Genomic DNA, 24429 nt, shown 5'->3' with positions numbered 1-24429 from the left:
AGGTCACCGATTTCAGAAGACTGCGGCCCATGCACAAAGCGCAGCGTGCTTCGCGCATGCACAGTAGGAAACCGGCTGTGAAGCGGCAAATCGTCACTGCCGGCTTCCCTTAGTCAGGATGGCGGTGCCAGCACCCAATAGCTGATTGCAGCAGCTCGGGTGAGGACTTCGCCTGGACAGGTAAGTGCTCTATTTTTAACTGCTTCAATACCTGTCATTTTCACCCCCTTCCTTAACAGACCAATTTTTAGTTTTCAGCGCTGTCACACTTGACAATTGCAACACTACCCAAATTTTTATGTTTTTTCCCCCCCCAAAAATAGAGATTTTATTTTGGTGGTATTTGATCGCAGCTGTGGTTTTTATTTTTTGCGCTCTAAACAAAAGAAGAAGAAGAAGAGCGACAATTTTGAAAAAAAACACAATATTTGTTACTTTTTGCTATAATAAATATCACAATTAAAAAAATATATATATTTTTTATTTCCTCAGTTTAGGCCGATATGTATTCTTCTACATATTTTTGGTAAAAAAAAATCACAATAAGCGTATATTGATTGGTTTGCGCAAAAGTTATAGCGTCTACAAAATATGGGATAGATTTCTGGCAATTTTTTTTTTTTTTTTTTACTAGTAATTGCGGCGATCTGCGATTATTATTATTTTTTTATTATTATTTGTGACATTGCGACAGACATATCTGACACTTTTGACACATTTTTGGGACCAGTCACATTTATACAGCGATCAGTGCTATAAAAATGCATTGATGTAAATGTCACTGGCAAGGAAGGGGTTAACACTAGGGGGCGATCGAGGGGTTAATTATGTTTCCTAGGAAGTAATTCTTAATGTAGGGGGGAGGGGACTCGCAAGGGGAGGAGACTGATCGGTCTGTGTTCCTCTGTACTGGGAACACACCATCGGTCCCCTCACACCTTACAGGACGTGGATCTGTGTGTAGATTCACGGTTCTGCTGTGTTCACGGGCAATCCTGGGTGCCCGGCAGACATCGTGGGCATGCGGACCAGGTCCTGAGCAACGCGGCACGCCCCCTAGACGGCTGGGAAGCCCAGGACGTCATATGACGCCCTTCCAGGATGGGAGATCCCTCCTGCGGACGTCGTATTACTATAGCCGGGTAATGAAGTGGGGGGCTGAGCACTGTAATGTGAATGGGGGGTGACCGAGCCCCCCCCCCCCCGCCGCTTTCCGGTCATTTTCTGGTATACCGGAGCTGCCGTTAAACCCATAAGCTATTTGAGCTGGCTGGTGGCTAAGCAGGAAGTCAAGTAAGGGCAAGAGGGCCCTCAATCGGCTCTATGCCCTTGGATCAGAGTGACCTCTGACATCACTTCCTGCTCTCCGGCAAGAAGAAATGTATTTATTTTTTTAAAGTGAAAGTGTGAAAATTGTATTTATTTTTTCTTTCGCTTTAAAGGTAAATGAGAGATCTGAGGTCTTTTTTTTAAAGAGGACCTGTCATGCTTATTTCCATTATAGGGGATGTTTACATTCCTTGTAATTAGGGTTACGTTACACCGATACCAATAATATGCAGCACTGATGAAGCGTGGACTGTCAGTATTTTTTATTTGTTTTGTTGTTATTTTTTTTACAATGCTTTCTTTTTTGGGGAGATGGAGGAGTGAACCCTGTCAGTGTTTTTTATTTTTTATTTTATTATTATTTTTACAATTTAACCTTTAAATATTTATTTATTATAAAAAAATGTATCCGCCCTGTTGGTGAGATATCAGGGCTCCCCTTTGAGTCAGGGAAAGGGACTGAGGACACAGATTCTCCAGTCCCTTTCTCTGCAGCCTCAGCTGCACTGAAGGTGAATGGAGAGGAGACAGAGGGTGTAAAGGGGAAAGGCATATATACAAGCTCCTTCCTCTGCTCTCCATCCTGACAGATCCAGGACTACAGAGGAGGACCAGAAGAGAGTGAGGAGCACACAGGGGAGCCGGGGGGGGGGGGGACCCGGAGACCCAAGGGGGGACAGTCAGGGATGATCGGTGCAGCGGTGGGGGTAGGTACAAGCACCTATCTCCCTGTATAGCTTTCAATAAAGCATCTCACAGCCGATTCTCCTCCTCTCTCTTGCGCAGCTGTCAGATGCTTTATTGAAAGCTATACAGGGAGATCGGTGCTTGTACCCCCCCCCCCCCAATAATTCCCAAAAGCATTATACCGCAGCATTACGACGGTAGTCTGGAAGCCCACCCAATGTGACTCTTTATCAACCTGTGGGGAGGCTCCAGCAGGTTCATAGACCTCCCCTGTTCACCGCATGTGACAATCTACAATGGATTGCAGGGCACCTCCTGCAGGGATGAATCGGATTCCCCTTGCTAGCTCCCCTCCTTACTGGACACGCATATCAGAAGCTTGCAGGGCAGCTCCTAGCCATTGATTGGCTGCAGCTCCTCAAGCAAGCCTTGCTGTGAGTTTATTATGCGCTGTGCGGCCACAGGAAAGCAACGTAGAATTCCTGCGTGACGTTTACAGACTGCATGAGCGCTTTCCTGTTTGGTTTTCCCTCCCATCTCACAGTGAGGTGCGGAGGAAGTAACCGAATGTCAGGTGAACACGGTACTAAGAATACAACATAAGATATTTGGAATTAATATTGGCGTGTGATTAAGTCCCCATTCACACCTAGGCGTTTTGTCGCCTGTAGTGTGACACCGCTGCCGCCAGAGGGCTGGAAACACATTGCCCTCTATGGAGATGGTTCACATCTCCACGCCAAACGCCGTACGCCTGCCGCCTGAAAAAAGGTCCCGGACCTTTTTTTCAGGCGGCTTTCGGGAACCATCTCCATAGAGGGGCACATCTAGGCGGACAATCGCGGCGTTTTGTCGCCGCAAATCGCGGTACAAAACGCCGCTATTTGCCGCCGCAATTCGCGGGACAAAACGCCACGATTTCGTCCGCCTAGATGTGAATGGAGCCTTAGGGAAAGTTCTTTAAACTTTTTATTTTTTTATTTATACAAATGAGTTTAAATGGGTTTGATTTACTAAAACTGGAGAGTGCAAAATCATCTGGTGCAGCTCTGCATAGAAACCAATCGGCTTCTAACTTCAGCTTGTTCAATTATGTGCTGCGGTTCACCCACACCGCGGGTGCAACGTAGTGCACCTGTGTCTATACTGCGGGTTAGCTGAACTTTGCCATAGACTTCACCTGTGGCAAAAGCCAGCGCTGTAGAGGAAGCATGGGCTTGTGGGGCTCTGCTCTGCAGCCGCTTTCTTCCTCTACCACCAGCTTCATTCACAACACTGATGCTGTGGTATGGCAGGTCGGCAACCTGCGATCTGGGCATATCAACCCTCCATTCCAGAGAAGGAGGTCGCGGGCCACATCAGAGGGCTTTGCGGGCCACATGTGGCCTCCGGGCCACTGGTTGGCCACCCCTGCTCTAGCACATGTGATTTGCATTGGTGATCGTTTATCACAGGGCTCGAACAAATCCCGGTCGCCATGGCGACTAGAAATAGGGTCCTGGCGTCTTGGCTTGGAAGGGGGGGCAAACCAGTGAGCTGGCGCCATCTGGTGGTGAGCTGTTGGTATTACAAGTTATTACCACCAGATGTGTGAGCTGGAGCCATCTGGTGGTGGCCGTTGGTATTCCAAGTTAAGCATTACAAGTTAAACAGCAATTCTAATGTAATTTTTCACTATTTTCACTGCCATCTTCTTCCCTCTAATTAGAACCCCCAAACATTATATATATTTTTTATCCTAACACCCTAGAGAATAAAATGGCGATCGTTGCAATACTTTCTGTCACGCCGTATTTGCGCAGCGATCTTACAAGCGCACTTTTTTGGGAAATAATTATACTTTTTTAAATTAAAAAATAAGACAACAGTAAAGTTATCCCCATTTTTTTTTAATATTATGAAAGATAATGTTACGCCGAGTAAACTGATACCCAACATGTCACGCTTCAAAATTGCGTCCGCTCGTGCAATGCCGACAAACTTTTACCCTTTAAAATCTCCATAGGCGACGTTTAAAAAATTCTACAGGTTGCATGTTTTGAGTTACAGAGGAGGTCTAGGGCTAGAATTATTTCTCTCGCTCTACCAATTGCGGCGATACCTCACATGTGTGGTTTGAACACCGTTTACATATGCAGGCGCTGCTCACGTATGTGTTCGCTTCTGCGCGCAAGCTCGTCGGGACGGGGCGCGTTTTCTGGCTCCTAACTTTTTTTAGCTGGCTCCTAGATTCCAAGCAAATTTGTCAACCCCTGGTTTATCAACCAGGTGACTGGTATTTTTAGCTCTCATTGGAGGTTGTTACAGAAAATAACAGTTTTTATGGCAAATGGCAATCCTTACAATTGAATGAGTTGAACCTTGTATCTGAATAAATTGCGTTGTGAATTGGAATCTGATGTGACAGATTGGACGCAGAGCTTCCTACAGGCTCCAGCGCAGGATACACTTCAGGTCACGCAGCAAGATTTTCCTGTGCGTTTTGGTGCATACCTGTCCTGGGCAACATTTATTTGCAAGACATTTATAGTAGCAAGCCTGTCTATTGCTATCAAGGCCTGTGATCCTTTTTTTAGAGGCCATTAAATTACAGATTGACTTTCTTCCTCATATGGTCCGCTGCAGTTTTACTGTTATGTTGCTTATCCTAACTGGTTCACAGACTGGGAATAATTATTTCATCAATACCAGTGCAAGAGTGTGCTGAGACATTTCTATTGGATGACAATGACACCTAATAGAGCTGGTTGGATCTTGTAAAGCCATAGGCATTAATATAGTGCTTTCCCTTACTGCAATACTTGGTGTTACTAAACCCAGCACCCTGCATTCCCTATATCTGGTCTCTCCAGGACCCTGCATTCACTATATCTGGTCTCTCCAGGACCCTGCATTCCCTATATCTGGTCTCTCCAGGACCCTGCATTCCCTATATCTGCTCTCTCCAGGACCCTGCATTCCCTATATCTGGTCTCTCCAGGACCCTGCATTCACTATATTTGGTCTCTCCAGGACCCTGCATTCACTATATATCTGCTCTCTCCAGGACCCTGCATTCCCTATATCTGCTCTCTCCAGACCCTGCATTCACTATATTTGGTCTCTCCAGGACCCTGCATTTGCTATATCTGGTCTCCCCAGGACCCTGCATTCCCTATATCTGCTCTCTCCAGGACCCTCCATTCCCTATATCTGCTCTCTCCGGGACCCTGCATTCCCTCTATCTGCTCTCTCCGGGACCCTGCATTCCCTCTATCTGCTCTCTCCGGGACCCTGCATTCCCTCTATCTGCTCTCTCCGGGACCCTGCATTCCCTATATCTGGTCTCTCGGGGACCCTGCATTCCCTATATCTGGTCTCTCGGGGACCCTGCATTCCCTATATCTGGTCTCTCGGGGACCCTGCATTCCCTATATCTGGTCTCTCCGGGACCCTGCATTCCCTATATCTGGTCTCTCCGGGACCCTGCATTCCCTATATCTGGTCTCTCCAGGACCCTGCATTCCCTATATCTGGTCTCTCCAGGACCCTGCATTCCCTATATCTGCTCTCTCCAGGACCCTGCATTCCCTATATCTGGTCTCTCCAGGACCCTGCATTCCCTCTATCTGCTCTCTCCGGGACCCTGCATTCCCTCTATCTGCTCTCTCCGGGACCCTGCATTCCCTCTATCTGCTCTCTCCGGGACCCTGCATTCCCTCTATCTGCTCTCTCCGGGACCCTGCATTCCCTATATCTGGTCTCTCGGGGACCCTGCATTCCCTATATCTGGTCTCTCGGGGACCCTGCATTCCCTATATCTGGTCTCTCGGGGACCCTGCATTCCCTATATCTGGTCTCTCCGGGACCCTGCATTCCCTATATCTGGTCTCTCCGGGACCCTGCATTCCCTATATCTGGTCTCTCCGGGACCCTGCATTCCCTATATCTGGTCTCTCCAGGACCCTGCATTCCCTATATCTGGTCTCTCCAGGACCCTGCATTCCCTATATCTGCTCTCTCCAGGACCCTGCATTCCCTATATCTGGTCTCTCCAGGACCCTGCATTCCCTATATCTGCTCTCTCCAGGACCCTGCATTCCCTATATCTGGTCTCTCCAGGACCCTGCATTCCCTATATCTGCTCTCTCCGGGACCCTGCATTCCCTATATCTGGTCTCTCCAGGACCCTGCATTCAATATATCTGGTCTCTCCAGGACCCTGCATTCAATATATCTGGTCTCTCCAGGACCCTGCATTCCCTATATCTGCTCTCTCCAGGACCCTGCATTCCCTATATCTGGTCTCTCCAGGACCCTGCATTCCCTATATCTGCTCTCTCCGGGACCCTGCATTCCCTATATCTGGTCTCTCCAGGACCCTGCATTCAATATATCTGGTCTCTCCAGGACCCTGCATTCAATATATCTGGTCTCTCCAGGACCATGCATTCCCTATATCTGGTCTCCCACAGTACACAGAACATGGAAATACAATTACCGTATATACTCGAGTATAAGCCGAGTTTTTCAGCACATTTTTTTTTTATTTTTTTTGTGCTGAAAATGCCCCCCTCTGCTTATACTCGAGTCGCCTTTTTGCGCCTGATCTCCCGGACCCGGTACCGGCCGGCCGTAGGTCCCCTGGACCCCAAACTTGGCACACATGTAGCCACACTCTTTCTCTACAACTGTGCAAAGTTGTTGTCCAGGGGACTTGCGGCCGGGGAGCACCGATTTTTTTCAAAGCCGGGCACCCCTTCCATGGGCTCTAATGTTAAACGTCAGTCTAGTCATGGGCACAGTGGGGCATGCACATGGACACAGTGAGGCAAAGTGGCGCACAGTGAGGCATGTGCCACATGCGCTGTCACTCTAAGTAAGGGAAACAGGCAGTAGCCATACCCAGGTCTGTTTATTTCCCTTCGTAGGCCCCCTCTCTCGTGTCTTCTCATCCCCCAAATAATTTTGCACTAAGGATCCTTACCGTTCTTGCAGTAAAGAACCCTCTACGCAGTTTAATATACATATATAGTATGTTGCTCCAGAATTCTGTGTAACTTTTTGACTTTTTCCACGAACCTGGAGTGTGTCGAAATTTTGATAGAACGTTTGTGAAATAAATGTAGCCCCCCCCCCCCGCTATCACACCCTCCGCTTTTCTAGAAAGGCTTCACGTAAATTTGAAGTGTGTATGGGAGAAACTGATCCCATTCAGCCACAAAAACATATGTGAGGTCAGGTATGTGTGGTCATGTTGGACGAGATGACCTGGCTTGCTTTCACCATCGGCAATATGCCATCAATCATTTCCTTAGAGAGTGGATATTGTTCGTGATCAGAAATGCACCTTCTAGGCCAGGGGTCTCCAAACTGCGGCCCGGGGGCCAGATGTGGCCCTTTGCTTGCTTTTATACGGCCCTTGGGGCACTATTTCATCTACTGATACCAACAATGTGGCATAATTTCTCTTACTGACACTAACAAGGGGACACAGTTTCTCTCAATTATACCAATCATGGGGCATAATTTCTCCTACTGACACCAACACTGGGGCCCAATGACACCAACGATAGGACACAAATCCTCATAATGACACAAAAAATGGGGCACAATTCCTTACAATGACACCAATGATGGGGGACAATTCCTCTCAATGACGCCAATAATGGGACAAAGTTTCCCTCAATGACACCAACAATGGGGCCAATGACACAAATCCTCAAAATTACACTAAAAATGGGGCACGATTCTTTCAATTACACCACTGATAGGGGACAATTCCTCTCAATGACAGGAAGATTTACCCCCCTTTATCACCAGGCTACTTTTTTTGCGATATGGCAGTGCACTAATTTGACTGACAATTGCATAGTCATGCAACACTGTACCCAAATAAAACTGATATAATTTTTTTTTCTCACAAATAGAGCTTGGTTGTATTTCATCATTTTTTTTTTTTTTTTTGCGCTATAAACAAAAACATATGTGTCGGGGCAGAAGGAGGAGCTGTCATGCCCACACATCACACGTATGTGTCCCATGGCAGCTGATGTACACACACACTGGCCACTTTATTAGGTACACCTTGCTAGTACTGGGTTTGACCCCCTTTTTGCCTTCAGAACTGCCTTTATTCTTCATGGCATATGGGGGACATATGGGGGATGGGGGACAGGGGGCATCCCTGCCGGGTACCATTAGCCACGGAGAAGGCGTCCGACAGCCGGCCATTCACTCTGATCCTAGCGGAGGGGGCGGAGTACAGGGTCCTAATCAATTGAATGAGGCGACTCGGCGTCTTGGCCTTGTGACTGCATTGGGTAGGGATGCTCGGCACAACAAATGATGTGTGTAGGCCCTCCGTGATTGGCAATGAACCTGTATTGGGATTGGATTGTGGCCTTTTCTATCTGGAGGTTGGCTTTAGTAAGGTATGGCTATGCCATGAAAGGCATTATTTATGATATAAAAAATGATATATATATATATATATATATTCATATTATAGCTTCTGAAGAAAATGTATGTCAGCTATGGGGTGTTATATGTAGAGATTTTCAGGGATGTGAATTCCTTGCCCCCCCCCCCCCCCCCCAATGGCATCTTCGTGTTTCAGTGTTGGTAACATTCTTTTAGGTTTGAAAAATGATCTGATCTGTTTCACTGTCATACATTCTGACTTTGGTCTATTTAAAACCTTTTCCATTGATCAATGGCTCAGACCGCCAGCAATCTCTCCAACCTTCTTCAGACTTGGCTCATGCTGGATCCGTTTTTACACACAGGGGGCCTCTTGTAGACATTTGGGGTACTAATAGAAATATGGAGCTTGCCGATGCTTCTCTTCTGATCTAAAGCTGGCCATACATGCATAACCCTTTCATGCCTATTTCTGACATTTGTTGCTTACAAGTTAAAGAGGAAGTAAACCCTGATGGGTTTTACTTCCTTTTTGTTCCCTGCAAATTAAAAGCATAATGGGCTAGTATGCATAGCCTACTAGCCCATTATGTGCCACTTACCTGCAGAAGAAGCCCGCAATGTCAGCGCTGTCTAATCGCGTCCATCTTCAACCCCTCTTCCATCCGGGGCTGTGGACTCCGGCTCTGCTACTGGCCGTAGTCGCGTGACGTCACTCCTGCGCATGCACGTGAGAGCCGACGGGCACAAGCACTATAGAAACGGCACGGATCGTGTTCTTTCTTCAGTGCGCATGCACAGATTATGGCGAATATAAGCCGTAGAGGTTTAGGAGATCATTCCAGTACCTACAGGTAAGCCTTATTGTAGGCTTACCTGTAGGGAAAAGTATTAAAATCCGTATTTTGTGCTAGAAAGTTACTTAGAACCCCCAAACATATCACACAGTATTTTGCGCAGCGGTATTTCAAATGCAATTTTTGGGGAAAGACATTTTCATGGAAAAAAAAAGATTGGTGAAGTTAGCCAAATTTCTGTGTATAATGTGAAAAATTAGGTTACGCCGAGTAAATAGATACCTAACATGTCACCCTTTGAAATTGCACACGCTCGTGGAATGGCGACAAACTACCGTACCTAATTATCTCTATAGGCGACGCTTTAAAAAAAATGTTTTTAACGGTTACCAGGTTAGAGTTACAGAGGAGGTCTTTTGCTAGAATTATTGCTCTCGCTCTGATGATTGCAGCGATACCTTTAAACATTGTTTACATTTGCGGGCACGACTTGCGTATGCGTTTTCTGCATGACCTCTCTGTCTGGACAGTGCTGATTGGCAGCTAACTGCGTCAATGCGTGGACATCTGTCCCGGAAACTGCAGCTAATCGCTTTGTGTGCGGCTTCGTGCGATCAGCGGCTGTTTAAATGGGCTGAGCGGCCAATGATAATCGCATAACCTGATCATTCCCACAGCAGGAATCTGCAAATTCTTGCTGCAGGAGTTCGGAAGCTGCAACAAACCGGCCATGTAAAAGGGGCTTAATTTGTCCCATTCTATGTTGTAAAATACCTGGTTGATCTTTTTCATGTGTTTGCCTATGTGTACTGACCACAGTAATCATGGCCACTGAGGTCAAGTGACCACACAGCGGAGCTGTGCAAGAAGGTATTTAGAATTCAAATTTTTGTAAAGAATAACATACTGTACTTAAAGCGGAGTTCCGGCCACAATTTCACTTTTTAAATATAAATACCCCTGTAATACACAAGCTTAATGTATTCTAGTAAAGTTAGTCTGTAAACTAAGGTCCGTTTTGTTAGGTTGTTACAGCATTTAGACACTTTATAAAATAGAAATTGACTGGGGCCATCTTAAGTGTGGGCATCATGAAGTCAGACTGTATGACTTCCTGGATTTCAGCCTTGCAGATCTCGCACATGCTCAGTGCTTCACAAGCAGTGTATTAGGTTTCAGCACCTGTACTGTCCAAGTCACATGATTCTTCGAGACTGGGGAGTGCACAGACTCCTGAAAAATTACACCCACTACATTCCCAGGAGTCTGTGCGGTGTAGGTTAGGAAGCTTAAGCACCTAGGTGCAGGAAGTGGGAAGATTAACTATTCTGCCTAGCAACAACACTTTGAAGGGATCTAAAAAAAAAAATATTTTTCTTAAAGGACTAATGACATTTTTTTAAAACTACTGATGTAATGTTATATTTATGGGTGGAACTCCACTTTAATATCTTCTTAACGCAGTAGTAAACTGCAATTAAAGTGGAGGTCTATGCCCCACCTCCGGGCATAGACCCCTACATTATCTGCGGGAGGCTATGCCACGTCCAGCGCTACCCTGCTGCCTTCTGGGAGACGCACGGGTCCTAGGAGACGGCAGGGACGAGTGGCATTACGCAGAGCGAGTCGCAGTAGGGAACCAGGTCGTGAAGCCGCAAGGCTTCACTTTCTGATTCCCTTATCGAAAATGGCAGCGGCAGCACCCGCATGCCGACCGATAGCTCAGCTTCGGGTGCCGACGTCGCAGGCACACTGGACAGGTAAGTATCCTTATTTTAAAAGTCAGCAGCTGACTATTTGTAGCTGCTGACTTTAAAAAGTGGAGCGTGAAAGTCCCCCTAAGGCTCCTTTATTTATTTAATTTATATAATTTATATAAAAATATCTTACCCTGCAGACTTCTAAACCATCACAGTGATGCCATGGAAGCTTCCAAATACGACGGCGGAAGGCATTCTTCCTGGACTTAATGGCGCTACCTTATGGGTACAGCCAGCCTGTCAGATTGTACATGCAATTATTGCTAGCGACTATTCCACCATTAACACAGTCAGCTGACTGTGTTGATGGGGAAATCAAGTGATTTTTCTTTCCTGCAACCCGTGGTTACAGGAAGGAAAATCGCTCCATCTATGGAGGCTCCATTCACACCTGAGCATACTGGAATCACGGGCAGAATTGCGGCAAAACAAGGGACGCATTTGCGATGCCATTATTTTTCTGTTAGTGTCGAGTGACAAAATGCGCTAACATGGTGGGGAATAAAAAACGCATGGCAAACGCCCTTGGCTTTGTGCCAAGATTTGGTACATGAGCTTCTTTGGCATGTTTTTGAAACGGAAGGGAGTCCCATTCAAATGATTGGCGCCGCTCAAAAAACATGCCACAAAAACACACAAAGTAAAAAAAATGCTGTGCAGGAGGTGTCGCTGCAGTACACTTAGGTGTGAATGGAGCCTTAAAGCGGAGTTCCACCCAAAAATTGAACTTCTGCTTTTCGTGCTTGTCCGATCGAATAATATCGTATGAACTGTCGTGATCGGCTCTCGAAAGTAGTGTACACACGTTCTGAAAATCGTACGATTCTTCCTCGAACGACCGTTTTCGTCTGATATTCAGATCGTGTGTACGGACCATAAGGCTCCATTTATACCTGAGCATAGCAATGTACTGGTGTTTTTTGGGCATTTTTTAAAAAGTGTTTTTGCAATTTTTAGAAGCGTATTACAAGCGTATTACAAGCGTTTTACAGGTGTTTTTGGGAGATGAATTTAGGGGTGCAGAGCTGCTGTTTGAGCCAAAAATGAACAAAAAAAAAACCGCTCAAGTCAGGCATTTCTATTGAAGTCTATGGGGCCCAAAACGCCTGTAATCTGCCAAAAGAAGCTCCTGTACTTTTTTTGAGCTTCAGGCATTTAGTTACAGGCAACAGATCATGTTGTAGACGGGAACCATTGAAATTAATGGGATTTTGCTTGTTGAGCGTTTTTAAAGCTTCAAGCAGAAAATTACTTGGGCTCCGTTCCCACTAGTGCAACTCCAAAGTTGCACGATTTGGAGTGCGACTTTGATGCAACTTTAGGCTCCGTTTCCACGAGTGTGACTTCTTTTATACGCTGACACTCAAGTCGCAAGAAAGTCACATCAAAGTAATGCAAAAACATTTTCAAAGTCTCTGCAACTTAAAGCGGAGTTCCGGCCACAATTTCACTTTTTAAATATAAATACCCCTGTAATACACAAGCTTAATGTATTCTAGTAAAGTTAGTCTGTAAACTAAGGTCCGTTTTGTTAGGTTGTTACAGCATTTAGACACTTTATAAAATAGAAATTGTCTGGGGCCATCTTAAGTGTGGGCATCATGAAGTCAGACTGTATGACTTCCTGGATTTCAGCCTTGCAGATCTCGCACATGCTCAGTGCTGCACAAGCAGTGTCAGATCAGGTTTCAGCACCTGTGCTGTCCAAGTCACATGATTCTTTGAGACTGGGGAGTGCACAGACTCCTGGAAAGTTACACCCACTACATTCCCAGGAGTCTGTGCGGTGTAGGTTAGGAAGCATTAAGCACCTAGGTGCAGGAAGTGGGAAGATTAACTATTCTGCCTAGCAACAACACTTTGAAGGCATCTAAAAAAAAAAAAAAAATTCGTAAAGGACTAATGACATTTTTTTAAAACTACTGATGTAATGTTATATTTATGGGTGGAACTCCACTTTAAAGTCGCATTAGATTGGGTGCCATTGAAGTCAATAGACTGCGACTTGTTATGCAACTTTGAGTCCAAAGCCGCAGTAGTGGGAAAAGAACTTAAAAGGAAGCACAGCTAACCCATGGGTACACTGCTCTACATCAGTGTGAAAGGGGCCTTACCTGAAGGGATCAAAGGTGTGACATCTGAAGCACGGGTAATCTAAGGCCTAGTTCACACTAATGCATTTTTTAGTGCGTTTTCAGTTTTCCAGAAACAAGAAGTCAATATAACACGGCTTCCTATGGGTCACGTTCACATCTGTGCGTTTTATGGAAAGGGCAAGGGAGCAGCAGGTTGTGTGTTTTTTTTTTTTTTTTTCCCATAGACTTCAATGGGTCAAAAACATGTATTGAAAAATGCAAAATGCACCTGGAATATGCAACCTGCATAAGTGTGAACCAGGCCAAAATGGAAACCACGCTGCCTAAAATCAGAGTATTTGTTTACCTAGTAAACATGTAGTAATGATATAAAGAGAAGAATGTAGCCATGTGATCAGAGTTACAAGCTATAATCATTGCTACTTTATTTTGTAACTCTGACCGCATGGCTACATTCTTGTCTACATATTATTGCTACATCTTTAACAATCAGCCTGGCTTTTCGCATCACTTTCCATTGAGATTAATGTTCATCCGATATTCTAGAATTCAGACTTTTGGATCTTTCCAGGCAAATTTTTGTAAATTAGCCACTTAAAGTGGAGGTTCACCCGGAAATGTAAATTTTTAACATTAGATTGAGGCTCATTTTGTGAAGGAGAATCGGGTCGTTTTTTTAAAAACAAAGCCGTACTTACCGTTTTAGAGAGCGATTTTCTCCGCTGCTTCCGGGTATGGGCTGCGGGACTGGGCGTTCCTATTTGATTGACAGGCTTCCGACGGTCGCATCTATCGCGTCACGATTTTCCGAAAGTAGCCGAACGTCGGTGCGCAGGCGCCGTATAGAGCCGCACCGACGTTCGGCTTCTTTCGGCTACTCGTGACGCGATGTATGCGACCGTCGAAAGCCTGTCGGAAGCCTGTCAATCAAATAGGAAAGCCCAGTCCTGAAGACCATACCCGGAAGCGGCAGAGAAGATCGCTCTCTAAAACGGTAAGTACTGCTTCGTTTTTAAAAAAAACTACCCGATTCCCCTTGACAAAATGAGCATCAATCTAATGTTAAAAATTTTTTTTAGGGTGAACTCCCGCTTTAAGACCCGGACCAAAATGCAGGTAAAGGACCAGGCCCCTTTTTGCAATTCGGCACTGCGTCGCTTTAACTGACAATTGTGTCGTGCGACGTGGCTCCCAAACAAAATTGGCGTCCTTTTTTTCCCACAAATGGAGCTTTCTTTTGGTGGTATTTGATCACCTCTGCGGTTTTTATTTTTTGCGCTATAAACAAAAATAGAGCGACAATTTAGAAAAAAATGCAATATTTTTTACTTTTTGCTATAATAAATATCCCCCAAAAATATATATAAAACATTTTTTTTCCCTCAGTTTAGGCCGATACGTATTCTTCTACCTATTTTTGGTAAAAAAAAATTGCAATAAGCGTTTGCGTAAATTTATAGCGTTTACAAAATGGGGGATAGTTTTATTGCATTTTTATTAATTATTCATTTTTTACTACTAATGGCGGCGATCAGCGATTTTTTTTTTTTTGTGACTGCGACATTACGGCGGACACATCGGACAATTTTGACACATTTTTGGGACCATTGTCATTTTCACAGCAAAAAATGCTATAAAAATGCATTGCTTACTGTGAAAATGACAATTGTAGATTGGGAGTTAACCACTAGAGGGCGCTGAAGGGGTGAAGTGTGACCTCATATGTGTTTCTAACTGTAGGGGGGCGGGCTGGACGTGTGACGTCTTTGATCGCCTTTCCCTATATCAGGGGACAGACGATCAATGACAGCGCCACAGTGAAGAACGGGGAAGCTGTGTTTACACACAGCTCTCCCCGTAATTCAGCTCCGGAGACCGATCGCGGGACTCCTGCTGCGATCGGGTCCCACGGCCGCGGTCACGGAGCTTCGGACCAGGTCGCGGGCGCACGCCACGGACGCAGGCCTGCGTCCCACGGCTGGGCACTTAAAGAGGAGGTACAGGTACGTGCTTGTGCCCAGCCGTGCCATTCTGCCGACATATATGTGCAGGAGGCGGTCCTTAAATGGTTAAAGCAAAGTTCTGCCTTCCCCCTCCAAAAATTTAAAGTCAGCAGCTCCATATACTCTAGCTGCTGACTTGTAACATTAGGACACTTACCTGTCCTGGAGTCCAGCGATGTCGGCAGCGCAACTGATGTTTCCGTTGGCTGTCCAGTGCTGCCGCCGCCATTGCAGGTAAGGGAACATGCCAGAATTTTGGCACTTTTAGGGGGGTGGGGGAAGCAGGTACCTGTTTTTTTGACAGGTATTCTGTTCCCCACTTCCGTCGGGCCTTGCCTCAGCAAGGTACGTCAGAAGTCCTGCAGCCGGGTTCCTACTGTGCATGCGCAATGCGCGGCTGTGCTCTCCTACTGGTCGACAGTAGGGGAAGCAGGAGGGGGGAGGAGAGGGCCGGACTTCTGATGTACATTGCCGCAGCGAGATCTGATGGAAGTGGGGACAGGGTACCTGTCAAAAACGGGTTGCACTAGAGGGGGGAGGAGACAGATAAGTGGAAGTTCCACTTTTGGGTGGAACTCTGCTTTAAGTAATGGTTGATTTTTATGTTTATATGAAAATAGTTTCTTTTCATTTTATTTCGGTAGATACTATAGTTCTTTTCTAGCCTGTATATCATATTAATATGGTTCAAAAAGGGTATACAATTATTTGTATTGTTTTTTTTATTTGCATTTGAAAAAGAAAAATGGGCACATATATCTATTTTTTTTTTTTTTCTTATCTTTCTCTAAAGCAGTCCAGTCCAGTGTGTTTCTTCTGTTCAGTACCTCCGTTATCAGCCAGATAACTTCTAAGTTCTCTGAGAAGGGAAATGAAAACAGCCTTAAATTTGTGTGGAGGGAATTTTCTATAAAATGATTAGCACAGAGCTTGACTTCTCACAGCAGAGCTCTGCTCATTTCTTCCTTCCTTTGGGGGGGGGGGGGGGGGGCGGTTCGCTGATTTCCTACAATCAGCGCCAATCATCCACTCACTTCCAGTGCTGAACAGGAAGAGAAAATCTCTAACACAATGTGCACTTTCTAAAGAATATAGACAGCTGAAGATAGAGATATACATGTAAAACTTATGTAGGGAAATGTGTTTCATCCCTGTGTATCAATACTAATAAATAGGGACATGTATGTTCCAGTGCATGCAGCATGGTCTACTTTTTTTTTTACTGGGACTGCAAGCACTGGTGTGAACTATGCCATTAAAAACCATATAACCCGCTTTCCATGTCTTTTTGATGCAGAAAAAAGTGCACTGGACTGCATGTGGTGTGAACGGACCCCAAGGCTGCTTTCACACTGAAAGCGCCGGCCGTTAGCCGTAAAGCGCCACTCGTTTTAGAGGCACTTTACCACTGTTTAAAGGGGTTGTAAAGGTAAATGTTTTTTCACCTTAATGCATCCTATGCATTAAGGTGAAAAAACATCCGATGGTACCGCCCCCCCCCCCCAAACCCCCGTTTTTACTTACCTGACCCTTCGAAAGTCCCGGGCGCGTCCACGTGATCCTCTTCGGTTCCCAGCCTGGCCGTTGATTGGCTAGGCTGGACGGATTGATAGCAGCGCAGCCATTGGCTGGCGCTGCTGTCAATCACAGCAGGTGACGCGGCGCGCCAGGGCCGAGTGATAAAGTCGGCGGCTATGCCCGCCGCTGTATCACGGGCGCACGCTCGCAAAAGCTTTCTACCATGCGAGCTCGGTGAAGGTAGAAAGCTTTTACGAGGAGGAGCCGAGACAGCCGCCAAGGGACCCCAGAAGACACGGATCGGGGACACTCTGTGCAAAACGAGCTGCACAGTGGAGGTAAGTAGAACATGTTTGTTTTTTAAAAATAATTTTTTTTTTGCCTTTAGTGGCCCTTTTAAAGCGGGGGTTCTCCCTAAAAAAATGTTTTTTCTAGCATGTCATTCAGCATAGTAGCGTGAGCTACAGTATGCCTTTATATATTTTTTTATCACCGTACTCACTGTTTAATCGCGTAGTAAAGTTTCAGGGGAATGGGCGTTCCTATGCAGAGGGCTCGTCATTGACGGCCGGCTATGGCGTGTCACGCTTCACGGAAATAGCCGAAATAGGTGTTTGCTCTTCACGGCGCCTGCGCAGTCAGCTCCGATATCTGTGCGCAGGCGCCGTATATCGCCGTGAAGAGCCGAGACCTACTCCGGCTATTTTCGTGAAGCGTGACGCGCCATAGCCGGCCATCAATCACGAGCCCTCTGCATAGGAACACCCATTCCCCGCGGGGAGTCTGAAACTTTACTACGCGATTAAACAGTGAGTACGGCGCCAAAAAAAAATGTAAAGGCATACTGTAGCTCGCGCTACTATGCTGAATGACATGCTCGAAAGTTGTTTTTTAGGGTGAAACACCGCTTTAAGCTGCACTTTTTGTGCCGCTTTTCAGCCATCAGCGGGGTGCTTTTAACTCCAAAGAAAGGGTTAAAAACGTGTTGTGGCGATTCGGAAGCACATTTAACGCAATGGGCAGGGGTACAGTGTTCCCAAACCCCTCCAAAGATGCTGCTCGCAGGACTTTTTCTAAGTGTGAAAGCACTCATTGCAATGAATGGGAGGCAGTTATCAGGCGCTATTTCTAGCGCTAAAACACCTGAAAACTGCCTTCGTGTGACAGCGCTCTTAATGGTATCGGAATAATAAAATTGCTCCCTCAATGCAAGGCGATTTGTACCTTTTTTTTAATAAAAATAGTACGAAGCTATAAATATAAAAGTGTTTCTTTTCGTGGCCCTTGTCTCCCACAACAGCGATAGGCTGGACAGTGCTGGAGCGCCGTTCTCCATAGTAATGGTGGTTTCTGCAAGCTGTCACTTTTACGGAGACGAGCAGGAATCCATTAATGCCCCGGAGTGCTGGGAAAATGAGCTCCAGCCATGGAGAGGGGCTCAGATTACAAGCTATTCTGGTCTCTAGGAATCACACAAAGCGCCTAAGAGCTGCTGGAGGAAAGACAACGCACAGTGCAGAATGCCTGCTGCTCAATGACAAACATATGTTGCCGTTTAAGCTGTGTGTGTATATATTATATATACTCTACCTGAGTGTATGACAAAAATCCACTCCATTTTTTTTGTGTTTTTTTCTTCATGTCATTTGGATTTTTGAAAGGGAGGATTCGCTTTTATCAGCAGATGAAACCGTTTCAGTACTGTAAGCGATCCTTAGGGGGGTTTCATTTTTGGTTGGGAATTTTCTATCGGCTTCATTCACTAATAATTATTATACAGGATTTATATGGCGCCAACAGTTTGCACAGCACTTTACAACAAGTGGGCAGACAGTACAATTCAATACAGGAGGAATCGGAGGGCCCTACCTGACATGCGCATCTAAAGTAGTTATTTTAGGTACTTATAGTTGCATACACTATATTGTCAAAAGTATTGGGACACCTGCCTTTACACCAGGCATGTCCAAAGTCCGGACCGCGTTTCGGTTTAATGCGGCCCCACTGGTAATTTGAATATACCGTATTTATCGGCGTATAACACGCACTTTTTTCCCCATAAAATCAGGGGAAAATCGTGGGTGCGTGTTATACGCCGATAGCATACCTCGGAGGGGGACGAGCGCCTGCTGGAAATCTCAGAGCCATCATCTCCTCTCGGCTCCCACTCGGCTGTCACGTCACACACGCACAGTCCCGCCTCCGCCACCAGCATTGGACCAGTGTTCTGCCTGTCACAGGAGATGGTCCAATGCCGATGGCGGAGGCGGGACTGTGCGTGTGTGACGTGACAGCCGAGTGAGAGCCAAGAGGATGTCGTGGCTCCAGCCACTAGCAGCGCTGATGCCAGTGACCCCGGAAGAACCAACGAGGTAACATGTCGGCACCCTCAAGCGGAGGCGACAGTGGCAAGTGATACGCTGCTTTGTTCTAAGGTAAGTATTTCATAATGCGCTACTAGCACATTATGCCATTGTCTCGCAGGTCCCCCCCCCCCTTTTTCTTCACTGCTTTTTTTTTTTTTCCCTCTTTTTCTTTAGTGGTTTACTATGGTTTAAAGCTTGTCCGAGAGTTCAGAAAAAAAGTGAGGAAAGCTGAAGTTACACTATGCAGGGGTCACTCAGGAGAGTTTTGAGAGCTGATTGGAGGGAAGAGAAACGCCCCCTTCACACAGGGAACAGAGCTGAGGCTGTCGGTGTGAAGCTCCCTCCCCGTCACAATTTTTCTCTTGGTGTCAGGAAAACTTGTCAGAAGTGATTGTCGATAGCAGAGGAAGGAAGCAGCAGACAGAAATGACACTTAGTGCTACTAACAGAGACAAGTACATACTATAGAGGGATATGCTTCATATTTCATGTCTGAGATTTACAACCTGTTTTTCCTTTAAAATATGGATAAGGATGTGCGTAAAAATGTGCAAGTCACAAGACAAACGTTTCTCAGGTGAACGGTCCTGTGATTACTCAGACACTATAGAAAATATGCTCTAGTTTGCCTTTAAAGAATGTGTGTTGGTTAGAGTTGGTAAGTCTCGACATTCTCACATACTGGACACACCTTGTTCTGGCGAGCGTGCACCCACATACTGGTTTGGCTTGTTAATCAAGTCCTCCTCTTCATCGATTTGTCCATTTTTTAAACGCTTATTATCAAAGCCTCGGGCAACAAGGCCGGCTGTAACGTAAGGGCTGCGCCAATTGCGTTTGCTTGGCAGGACGTGTTTTTTATGTTCCCTACAGGCAGCAGCCCGTGGCCAGGAGGTTCCCCTTCGCAAAGTACTTTCGGCTACCTGGAATTTTTCATTGGTCTTCCTGTAGAACAGGTTACGGGGCAGCGCAGGTTTACGCACGTTTTAATTCACTGACGACCCTAATCAAAAATCTGGGGTTTAGACGTAAGCTCTGTGCGTTTTTTATTTTTTATGTATGAACCAGAGTAGCAGATGTTCCCGGCCTAGGAACAATGCAGGAAAACCTGATAAGACGGTCGTGCAGATTTCCGAAGGACGTTGCCATTTCAAAGATAAACTGAAATATGTGTTGAATTAGTGTGATGACGAACGATCGGCATGAGCACAGCACATGTACTAGGAAAAAAAAAAGAAATTCAAGACGAGCTGACAGCAAGTAGGAGTGTGGAAAATACGAAGGTGACGTGAAGAGGGAATTGTTCTTGTATATTGACATTGTTTTGTCATAATAAACACTTTAAAGCTGCAGTAATCATGATTGCGTGTTTCACATCTTCAACGCACATGTACGCTTCAGGGAAAGGAAGTCGTTAAAAAATAAAATAAAAAATATAACAATGTGTCTCTTTTTTTATTATTATTACGGTACTCCTGAATGAATGAATGAATGAATGAAAACTTATATAGCGCAGCACATGCGAATTTAATCGCCTCTGGGCTCAGGGCTCCTGGGCTCAGGTTTTTTTCCCCCAATGATTCAGACCATATTTGATAAATATGTAACTATACATCTTTTTTTAAAGTGGATCCCTAGCCAAAACATTTTTCTTTTTTGTGAAGGGGGTCTAATAGTTTTACATAATGCATCAACATCCACATACCCACTCTAGGGATAGACCAATATCGTTTTTTCAGCGCTGATGGCCGATAACAGGTGCCGATATTCTGTACATTTAAAGTTTTAAAAAATCAACACAAGGGGGGGGTCACCTGCAACCCAAATTCAGTATGTCACTTGCCAAAGTAACCTGCCACCCATATGCAGCTTGCCACTGTCCCCTGTCGCCCAGATGCAGCATGTCACTTGCCACTGTCACCTGCCACCCATATGCAGCGTGTCACTTGCCACTGTCCCCTGTCACCCAGATGCAGCGTGTCACTTGCCACTGTCCCCTGTCACCCAGATGCAGCGTGTCACTTGCCACGGTCACCCAGAGGCAGCGTGTCACTTGCCACTGTCACCCAGAGGCAGCGTGTCACTTGCCACTGTCACCCAGAGGCAGCGTGTCACTTGCCACTGTCACCCAGAGGCAGCGTGTCACTTGCCACTGTCACCCAGAGGCAGCGTGTCACTTGCCACTGTCACCCAGAGGCAGCGTGTCACTTGCCACTGTCACCCAGAGGCAGCGTGTCACTTGCCACTGTCACCCAGAGGCAGCGTGTCACTTGCCACTGTCACCCAGAGGCAGCGTGTCACTTGCCACTGTCACCCAGAGGCAACGTGTCACTTGCCACTGTCACCCAGAGGCAACGTGTCACTTGCCACTGTCACCCAGAGGCAACGTGTCACTTGCCACTGTCACCCAGAGGCAACGTGTCACTTGCCACTGTCACCCAGAGGCAACGTGTCACTTGCCACTGTCACCCAGAGGCAACGTGTCACTTGCCACTGTCACCCAGAGGCAACGTGTCACTTGCCACTGTCACCCAGAGGCAACGTGTCACTTGCCACTGTCACCCAGAGGCAACGTGTCACTTGCCACTGTCACCCAGAGGCAACGTGTCACTTGCCACTGTCACCCAGAGGCAACGTGTCACTTGCCACTGTCACCCAGAGGCAACGTGTCACTTGCCACTGTCACCCAGAGGCAACGTGTCACTTGCCACTGTCACCCAGAGGCAACGTGTCACTTGCCACTGTCACCCAGAGGCAACGTGTCACTTGCCACTGTCACCCAGAGGCAACGTGTCACTTGCCACTGTCACCCAGAGGCAACGTGTCACTTGCCACTGTCACCCAGAGGCAACGTGTCACTTGCCACTGTCGCCTGCACACCCATATGCAGCTTGTCGCCTGCACACCCATATGCAGCTTGTCGCCTGCACACCCATATGCAGCTTGTCGCCTGCACACCCATATGCAGCTTGTCGCCTGCACACCCATATGCAGCTTGTCGCCTGCACACCCATATGCAGCTTGTCGCCTGCACACCCATATGCAGCTTGTCGCCGTCGCCTGCACACCCATATGCAGCAGCGTCCAAGCGTGTAAACTTCCACATGCGGGCGACGGTGAGAGTTGACGTAACTATCTTGCTGCCCGGCCAGCAGCTGCAGCTCTGTCAAGAGCAGCCTTTGTGACCCTGCTATAGGGGTGGAACATCTGTGATGTGAGGCGGGCAGTGAGAGATGATGTCATCTCTTCTGCCCGCCGCACCGCTGATAGAGCAGCTTTCAAGACCTGGGGGTTGGGGACCCCCGCTGAAAATGGTACATACAGGAGTAGATTGGCAGAGACTGCGCCGAGCCGGGACAGGGGGAGGTCTGACCAGTAGAAGTAAAAAATTATGAAGATCGGCCCTGATAATCGGTCGACCGCCAAGTAACACGCTATAGTATTTTTTGTACTGGCAAATGTCTCCTGACATTCTGCTTGTGTGTATGGGGCTTTAGAGGCGTTTTATCCTTCCAAAGCAAATAAACTTGCACACTGGTACCGACTAGTATTCCAGTGTTTCTCTTCTTCTAAGCTCAAACATTGGCCACCCTGCGTGGGCATTAAAGTTGTATTAGGCGGCTGTAAAGGGGTTCATTTTAATCCTTATGCTGCTAGCATTAGTAAATGGATAGGAAAGTATATCATATTTACTTATTTTAAACTTTTTATATTTTAAATTTCTTCAGTTACTTCTTGGTTTCTTGGCAAATTATGTCATACATCCCAGGAGTCTTCAGGAGGAGAGGAGGGGTTTTCTCTACTAAGCACATCCTCCTGCATGCATGCTTGGGCTAAAAGCAGGTGGATTCCAGGAAGTAAATGCTACACAAATCATCTGCCCTTTCTCCAGATGACCACGGCCAGGAATACTAGAGAGATGTTTTTCAAAGTGATTTCTCAACAAAATAAAGCATGAAGACATGGATGGATGGGGGAGGTTGTTTGACTATTAAAAACTATTTAAAGCGGTATTCCGCCCAAGAAAAAATAAAATAAAAGCCAGCCACTACACATACTGCAGCTGCTGGCTTTTAACCACTTAAGCCCCAGACCAATATGCTGCTAAATGCCCAAAGGCGTTTTTACAATTCGGCACTGCATCGCTTTAACGGACAATTGCGCGGTTGTGCGACGTGGCTCCCAAACAAAATTGGCGTCCTTTTTTCCCCACAAATAGAGCTTTCTTTTGGTGGTATTTGATCACCTCTGTGGTTTTTATTTTTTGCGCTATAAACAAAAATAGAGCGACAATTTTGAAAAAAAATGCAATATTTTTTACTTTTTGCTATAATAAATATCCCCCAAAAACATATATAAATGTTTTTTTTCCTCAGTTTAGGCCGATACATATTCTTCTACCTATTTTTGGTAAAAAAAATCGCAATAAGCGTTTATCGATTGGTTTGCGCACAATTTATAGCATTTATAAAATAGGGGATAGTTTTATTATTATTTTTTTTTTTTTTTTACTACTAATGGCGGCGATCAGCGTTTTTTTTTTTTTCGTGACTGCGACATTATGGCGGACACTTCGGACAATTTTGACACATTTTTGGGACCATTGTCATTTTCACAGCAAAAAATGCATTTAAATTGCATTGTTTATTGTGAAAATGAAAGTTGCAGTTTGCGAGTTAACCACAGGGGGCGCTGTAGGAGTTAGTGTTCACCTAGTGTGTGTTTACAACTGTAGGGGGGTGTGGCTGTAGGTCTGACGTCATCGATCGAGTCTCCCTTATATAAGGGATCACTCGATCGATGCAGCCGCCACAGTGAAGCCACGGGGAAGCCGTGTTTACATACGGCTCTCCCCGTTCTTCAGCTCCGGGGAGCGATCGCGACGGAGCGGCTAGAAACGAATAGCCGCGCCCTCGTCCCGGATCGCTCCCCGCGGGTTTCTGACCCCCGACCCGCGGAAAGGCCGGGACGTACATGTACGCCCATATGCCTGTACGTGCCATTCTTCTAAATGGACACTTGCCTGTCCTGGAGTCCAGCGATGTCGGCACCCGCAGCTGGTGTTTCCATCAGCTGTCGCGTGCTGCCGCCGCCGCCACCATTGTGGGTAAGGGAACCCGGTGGTGTAGCCTTTCGACTTCACGGCGGGAACCCTACTTCGCATATGGGAGGCCGCTCCTCTCTCCTATTGGCCCCGGGAAGGGAGGAGGGAGCCCCGCCCGGACTCCCGGAAGTGGGAAAGGATACCTGTTAAAGACAGAGGTCCTATCGGACCCCCTGCCCCCGAAAGGTGCCAATTTTGGCACCGGAGAGGGGGAGGAATTTCGATGAGCGGAAGTTCAACTTTTGAGTGGAACTCTGCTTTAAATAGTGTTTTTTTTGGTTTGTGGTGCTCAGATGCACTGAAAATCCGCTTTAAGATGTCCAGAAACATTTTGATTGGCAGCAGAAGTCTGGTACCAGCTGCAATA

The 24429-nt window shown here is 46.3% G+C and overlaps 1 protein-coding gene across 1 annotated transcript in view; it reads left to right on the top strand.

The window, feature by feature from the left end:
* SOS2 (SOS Ras/Rho guanine nucleotide exchange factor 2) overlaps positions 1–24429 on the top strand; it is a 98776-nt gene that overhangs the window by 10472 nt on the left and 63875 nt on the right. The gene's annotated exons all lie outside the window — the stretch shown is intronic.

The sequence above is a fragment of the Rana temporaria genome, chromosome 13, assembly GCF_905171775.1.
Source record: "Rana temporaria chromosome 13, aRanTem1.1, whole genome shotgun sequence".
Taxonomy (NCBI): domain Eukaryota; kingdom Metazoa; phylum Chordata; class Amphibia; order Anura; family Ranidae; genus Rana; species Rana temporaria.
This window is presented reverse-complemented; position numbering and strand designations above follow the sequence as displayed.